Here is a 7,500-nt window from a genome sequence, read left to right as displayed (position 1 = left end):
AAAGTACCGGTATGCGAACCGCCAGGCGACGGGCGCGCATCGCACGTTTAAGGAGACGCGGCCGGCCACACAGGCGACCACGACACTCCCACGTCTCCGAAGCGGGACAAACGCCGCGCGCTTCAGTATACGTAGCCGACCCTCAGCCAGACGTGGCCCGGGAACGGAATCCATGGACCGCAATGTGCGTTCGAAACGTCGATGTTCATGTGTCCTGCAGTTCACATGTCGACGCGCAATTTGCTGCGTTCTTCATCGACCCACGAGCCGAGTGATCCACCGTCCTGGGTGATCTCTTCCTTTTCAGTCTCCCACTGTCTCTTTCAAGACAGTAGCATTTGCGGGACTGAGGCGTCTGACGGCCCCTGTTCCACTATTTTTTTTTGTGTCCAACGGCCTCACAGCCGATGGGCGTCGTACGGCTCCACACCGGAGCGGACAGGCACTCGGGCGAACGTCATTCAAAACCGGCGCCAGGCGCCAGGTACCGCAGGCCAGCCGCTCCAGAGCTTCAGCGCTCGTACCACACAACAACAACACTTCCGCTAGTTTTGAGAGGCACGCGTGGTTCCGCACGCGGCGCACGGCCACTGCCGTACAGGTAGCGTGTTGCGCGACACGACACGACACGCACATCGAAAGACATGCAGTCTAGTCGGTAATGATCCTTCCGCAGGTTCACCTACGGAAACCTTGTTACGACTTTTACTTCCTCTAAATGATCAAGTTTGGTCATCTTTCCGGTAGCATCGGCAACGACAGAGTCGATGCCGCGTACCAGTCCGAAGACCTCACTAAATCATTCAATCGGTAGTAGCGACGGGCGGTGTGTACAAAGGGCAGGGACGTAATCAACGCGAGCTTATGACTCGCGCTTACTGGGAATTCCTCGTTCATGGGGAACAATTGCAAGCCCCAATCCCTAGCACGAAGGAGGTTCAGCGGGTTACCCCGACCTTTCGGCCTAGGAAGACACGCTGATTCCTTCAGTGTAGCGCGCGTGCGGCCCAGAACATCTAAGGGCATCACAGACCTGTTATTGCTCAATCTCGTGCGGCTAGAAGCCGCCTGTCCCTCTAAGAAGAAAAGTAATCGCTGACAGCACGAAGGATGTCACGCGACTAGTTAGCAGGCTAGAGTCTCGTTCGTTATCGGAATTAACCAGACAAATCGCTCCACCAACTAAGAACGGCCATGCACCACCACCCACCGAATCAAGAAAGAGCTATCAATCTGTCAATCCTTCCGGTGTCCGGGCCTGGTGAGGTTTCCCGTGTTGAGTCAAATTAAGCCGCAGGCTCCACTCCTGGTGGTGCCCTTCCGTCAATTCCTTTAAGTTTCAGCTTTGCAACCATACTTCCCCCGGAACCCAAAAGCTTTGGTTTCCCGGAGGCTGCCCGCCGAGTCATCGGAGGAACTGCGGCGGATCGCTGGCTGGCATCGTTTATGGTTAGAACTAGGGCGGTATCTGATCGCCTTCGAACCTCTAACTTTCGTTCTTGATTAATGAAAACATACTTGGCAAATGCTTTCGCTTCTGTTCGTCTTGCGACGATCCAAGAATTTCACCTCTAACGTCGCAATACGAATGCCCCCGCCTGTCCCTATTAATCATTACCTCGGGTTCCGAAAACCAACAAAATAGAACCGAGGTCCTATTCCATTATTCCATGCACACAGTATTCAGGCGGGCTTGCCTGCTTTAAGCACTCTAATTTGTTCAAAGTAAACGTGCCGGCCCACCGAGACACTCAACAAAGAGCACCCTGGTAGGATTTAAACGGGGTCCGCCTCGGGACGCGAAAGCACCCCTTCGGCTCGCCCCACCGGCAGGACGTCCCACGATACATGCCAGTTAAACACCGACGGGCGGTGAACCAACAGCGTGGGACACAAATCCAACTACGAGCTTTTTAACCGCAACAACTTTAATATACGCTATTGGAGCTGGAATTACCGCGGCTGCTGGCACCAGACTTGCCCTCCAATAGATACTCGTTAAAGGATTTAAAGTGTACTCATTCCGATTACGGGGCCTCGGATGAGTCCCGTATCGTTATTTTTCGTCACTACCTCCCCGTGCCGGGAGTGGGTAATTTGCGCGCCTGCTGCCTTCCTTGGATGTGGTAGCCGTTTCTCAGGCTCCCTCTCCGGAATCGAACCCTGATTCCCCGTTACCCGTTACAACCATGGTAGGCGCAGAACCTACCATCGACAGTTGATAAGGCAGACATTTGAAAGATGCGTCGCCGGTACGAGGACCGTGCGATCAGCCCAAAGTTATTCAGAGTCACCAAGGCAAACGGACCAGACAAGCCAATCCGATTGGTTTTGATCTAATAAAAGCGTCCCTTCCATCTCTGGTCGGGACTCTGTTTGCATGTATTAGCTCTAGAATTACCACAGTTATCCAAGTAACGTGGGTACGATCTAAGGAACCATAACTGATTTAATGAGCCATTCGCGGTTTCACCTTAATGCGGCTTGTACTGAGACATGCATGGCTTAATCTTTGAGACAAGCATATGACTACTGGCAGGATCAACCAGGGAGCTGCGTCAACTAGAGCTGAGCAGCCGGCCGCCCGGGAGTGTGTCCCGGGGGCCCGCGCGAACACGCAAGCGTCCGCTCAATTATTACAGGAGGAGGCCGAGCTCCCCTGCACGATACACCTCGAAACCCTCTCAGGTCCCGGCGGCGCGCAGCGCCGTCCTAGGTACTTGGTCGGTTTCGAGAGAGGCGCAATCGCCCGGAGTTAGGCGAGTAGACGGTTTTAGTGCGAACACCCTTGCTCCCAACTGAGCTTGCCGCTGCCGACAGAGGCCCGGGAGCGTGCTGTCGTGGCATTGCCGGCGGGAGACAACACGCGCCACCTATGGTGACCGGCAGCTCCAACGCCAGCGCCACACAAGGGCAAAGCCCCACTTGGGTGCAGAAGCGAACTCTCCCAGCACAGCGCACGCGCCAACACGTCCGCACAACTGCGATACAAACCACCTGCGAGAACCGCTGGGGCGACCGAGCAGCAGACGGCGTCGCGGCGCCGAGTGCCAGGCGGCGGCGCATCCTCAACGCACACAGTCCTCAATCAGACCAGCACACTGCAGATGTCCACCGCGCTTCGCACCGGGCTCGGCTGAACCAACTTTGGCCGCCAGGCGCCGCGTGCAGGGTGCGCCGCAGCGTAGCTGCGCCGCCTGCCGGGCCCGTCGGCTGGCGCTCCTGCCACTCGGCGCCCCCCACCAGCCGCCTGTTGCGCGTGCGCCCACGCAGCGCGCGGCCAACACGCCGGGCGGCCCCCCTTCACCGGCCGGGAACAGTCCCACCAAGCCACCGCCGCGTATCGCTTCATACCCACATGGGCCTAGTCACGCGTGTGGATGTGGCGGGTACCGCTGAAACAACCGGTTAATAGCTGTACCGATCGTCGCCATCACAGATTCACCTCCAGCGTGAACAACCGCTCAACAACGGATTTCCAGTTCATTTGCGTATCTTGGGCAGTAAACGTAGATGTCCACCTACATTTGCGAATTCAACAATTCTTGCATGCCAGGATGTCATGTGTCACGACACGCTACATCAGACCACATACACACTGCGACATGTGCAGAAGAGAACACGTGGAAGGTGGCCCGCGCACGTATGCGATGTACCTTCCGCGATCCACTGTCAACCGGCATCTGCGGCATGTCCCAGATATGGAACGCGGTCCACCAGGGTAGCACTTTGTGTGAGGCAATACGACAAAGTCGGAATACACGCGTCACTACATCAGACGGCTCACGCTGACCTGACCTGACCTGACTCACCGCACCACCACCCCCAGCGACCCAGGGTGACATACAATGCGTTCGTACGTTCCTCCCACACGCCTCTACGGCGTACCACAGTGCAACCTAGCTGTTATTGGGAGACGAGACAAGTAGCATCAAGCACAACATATGGAAATTGAGATTCGACACCGTTGGGCACAGCCAGCGTACGGTCACACGTATCACACTACTTCACTCTGTACGTAACGACCGATGATCGGTACAGCGTGTGGGTTACGCGTACGACATCAGCGGACAATGGACACAGACCATACCACGACGTACACTGAGGGCGTCGACATCTGAATGCAACTGAACAGCTGCGAGGCTCATTTAACACTCAAACGCCAGACCGACCAGCTTGAGAGGACAGAGACACAAAGAGGGGGACAGAGGGGGACAGAGGGGGGGGAGGGGGGGGGTCGGCGATATAGTCCTATTGCAGTACAATTGACAGTGGATAGCAGGAATATGTGGAAAGTAAGCAACACTCGCAAGACATCTACATGAGGATAACAACGACACCAGAGATTCCGAGCAGTGAACTATGTTAGGCAAAGGGACAACGTGGGTTAGGTTAAGGGACAACGTGGGTTAGGTTAAGGGACAACGTGGGTTAGGTTAAGGGACAACGTGGGTTAGGTTAAGGGACAACGTGGGTTAGGTTAAGGGACAACGTGGGTTAGGTTAAGGGACAACGTGGGTTAGGTTAAGGGACAACGTGGGTTAGGTTAAGGGACAACGTGGGTTAGGTTAAGGGACAACGTGGGTTAGGTTAAGGGACAACGTGGGTTAGGTTAAGGGACAACGTGGGTTAGGTTAAGGGACAACGTGGGTTAGGTTAAGGGACAACGTGGGTTAGGTTAAGGGACAACGTGGGTTAGGTTAAGGGACAACGTGGGTTAGGTTAAGGGACAACGTGGGTTAGGTTAAGGGACAACGTGGGTTAGGTTAAGGGACAACGTGGGTTAGGTTAAGGGACAACGTGGGTTAGGTTAAGGGACAACGTGGGTTAGGTTAAGGGACAACGTGGGTTAGGTTAAGGGACAACGTGGGTTAGGTTAAGGGACAACGTGGGTTAGGTTAAGGGACAACGTGGGTTAGGTTAAGGGACAACGTCGGTTAGGTTAAGGGACAACGTGGGTTAGGTTAAGGGACAACGTCGGTTAGGTTAAGGGACAACGTCGGTTAGGTTAAGGGACAACGTCGGTTAGGTTAAGGGACAACGTCGGTTAGGTTAAGGGACAACGTCGGTTAGGTTAAGGGACAACGTGGGTTAGGTTAAGGGACAACGTGGGTTAGGTTAAGGGACAACTTGAGTTAGGTTAAGGGACAACTTGAGTTAGGTTAAGGGACAAATTGAGTTAGGTTAAGGGACAAATTGAGTTAGGTTAAGGGACAAATTGAGTTAGGTTAAGGGACAAATTGAGTTAGGTTAAGGGACAAATTGAGTTAGGTTAAGGGACAAATTGAGTTAGGTTAAGGGACAAATTGAGTTAGGTTAAGGGACAACTTGAGTTAGGTTAAGGGACAACTTGAGTTAGGTTAAGGGACAACTTGAGTTAGGTTAAGGGACAACTTGAGTTAGGTTAAGGGACAACTTGAGTTAGGTTAAGGGACAACTTGAGTTAGGTTAAGGGACAACTTGAGTTAGGTTAAGGGACAACTTGAGTTAGGTTAAGGGACAACTTGAGTTAGGTTAAGGGACAACTTGAGTTAGGTTAAGGGACAACTTGAGTTAGGTTAAGGGACAACTTGAGTTAGGTTAAGGGACAACTTGAGTTAGGTTAAGGGACAACTTGAGTTAGGTTAAGGGACAACTTGAGTTAGGTTAAGGGACAACTTGAGTTAGGTTAAGGGACAACTTGAGTTAGGTTAAGGGACAACTTGAGTTAGGTTAAGGGACAACTTGAGTTAGGTTAAGGGACAACTTGAGTTAGGTTAAGGGACAACTTGAGTTAGGTTAAGGGACAACTTGAGTTAGGTTAAGGGACAACTTGAGTTAGGTTAAGGGACAACGTGGGTTAGGTTAAGGGACAAATTGAGTTAGGTTAAGGGACAACTTGAGTTAGGTTAAGGGACAACTTGAGTTAGGTTAAGGGACAACTTGAGTTAGGTTAAGGGACAACTTGAGTTAGGTTAAGGGACAACTTGAGTTAGGTTAAGGGACAACTTGAGTTAGGTTAAGGGACAACTTGAGTTAGGTTAAGGGACAACTTGAGTTAGGTTAAGGGACAACTTGAGTTAGGTTAAGGGACAACTTGAGTTAGGTTAAGGGACAACTTGAGTTAGGTTAAGGGACAACTTGAGTTAGGTTAAGGGACAACTTGAGTTAGGTTAAGGGACAACTTGAGTTAGGTTAAGGGACAACTTGAGTTAGGTTAAGGGACAACTTGAGTTAGGTTAAGGGACAACTTGAGTTAGGTTAAGGGACAACTTGAGTTAGGTTAAGGGACAACTTGAGTTAGGTTAAGGGACAACTTGAGTTAGGTTAAGGGACAACTTGAGTTAGGTTAAGGGACAACTTGAGTTAGGTTAAGGGACAACTTGAGTTAGGTTAAGGGACAACTTGAGTTAGGTTAAGGGACAACTTGAGTTAGGTTAAGGGACAACTTGAGTTAGGTTAAGGGACAACTTGAGTTAGGTTAAGGGACAACTTGAGTTAGGTTAAGGGACAAATTGAGTTAGGTTAAGGGACAAATTGAGTTAGGTTAAGGGACAAATTGAGTTAGGTTAAGGGACAAATTGAGTTAGGTTAAGGGACAAATTGAGTTAGGTTAAGGGACAAATTGAGTTAGGTTAAGGGACAAATTGAGTTAGGTTAAGGGACAAATTGAGTTAGGTTAAGGGACAAATTGAGTTAGGTTAAGGGACAAATTGAGTTAGGTTAAGGGACAAATTGAGTTAGGTTAAGGGACAAATTGAGTTAGGTTAAGGGACAAATTGAGTTAGGTTAAGGGACAAATTGAGTTAGGTTAAGGGACAAATTGAGTTAGGTTAAGGGACAAATTGAGTTAGGTTAAGCGATAATCTGGTACAGCCACAGTTAGGTTAAGCGATAATCTGGTACAGCCACAGTTAGGTTAAGCGATAATCTGGTACAGCCACAGTTAGGTTAAGCGATAATCTGGTACAGCCACAGTTAGGTTAAGCGATAATCTGGTACAGCCACAGTTAGGTTAAGCGATAAACTGGTACAGCCACAGTTAGGTTAAGCGATAAACTGGTACAGCCACAGTTAGGTTAAGCGATAAACTGGTACAGCCACAGTTAGGTTAAGCGATAAACTGGTACAGCCACAGTTAGGTTAAGCGATAAACTGGTACAGCCACAGTTAGGTTAAGCGATAAACTGGTACAGCCACAGTTAGGTTAAGCGATAAACTGGTACAGCCACAGTTAGGTTAAGCGATAAACTGGTACAGCCACAGTTAGGTTAAGCGATAAACTGGTACAGCCACAGTTAGGTTAAGCGATAAACTGGTACAGCCACAGTTAGGTTAAGCGATAAACTGGTACAGCCACAGTTAGGTTAAGCGATAAACTGGTACAGCCACAGTTAGGTTAAGCGATAATCTGGTACAGCCACAGTTAGGTTAAGCGATAATCTGGTACAGCCACAGTTAGGTTAAGCGATAAACTGGTACAGCCACAGTTAGGTTAAGCGATAAACTGGTACAGCCACA

General features: G+C 50.6%; 2 non-coding genes across 2 annotated transcripts; both read right to left on the bottom strand.

Annotated features, from left to right (window-relative positions):
• Window positions 1-136: 136 nt before the first annotated feature.
• Window positions 137-291, bottom strand: LOC126332613 (5.8S ribosomal RNA). The gene has a single exon (XR_007563798.1). It is a non-coding gene; the product is annotated as a 5.8S ribosomal RNA (ribosomal RNA).
• Window positions 292-659: 368 nt separating this feature from the next.
• On the bottom strand, window positions 660-2,552 carry LOC126332604 (small subunit ribosomal RNA). The gene has a single exon (XR_007563789.1). It is a non-coding gene; the product is annotated as a small subunit ribosomal RNA (ribosomal RNA).
• Window positions 2,553-7,500: the final 4,948 nt, after the last annotated feature.

Source organism: Schistocerca gregaria, unplaced genomic scaffold, assembly GCF_023897955.1.
Source record: "Schistocerca gregaria isolate iqSchGreg1 unplaced genomic scaffold, iqSchGreg1.2 ptg001480l, whole genome shotgun sequence".
Lineage (NCBI taxonomy): Eukaryota > Metazoa > Arthropoda > Insecta > Orthoptera > Acrididae > Schistocerca > Schistocerca gregaria.
Note: the sequence above shows the minus strand (reverse complement) of the source record. Positions and strands in the feature narration are given on the sequence as shown.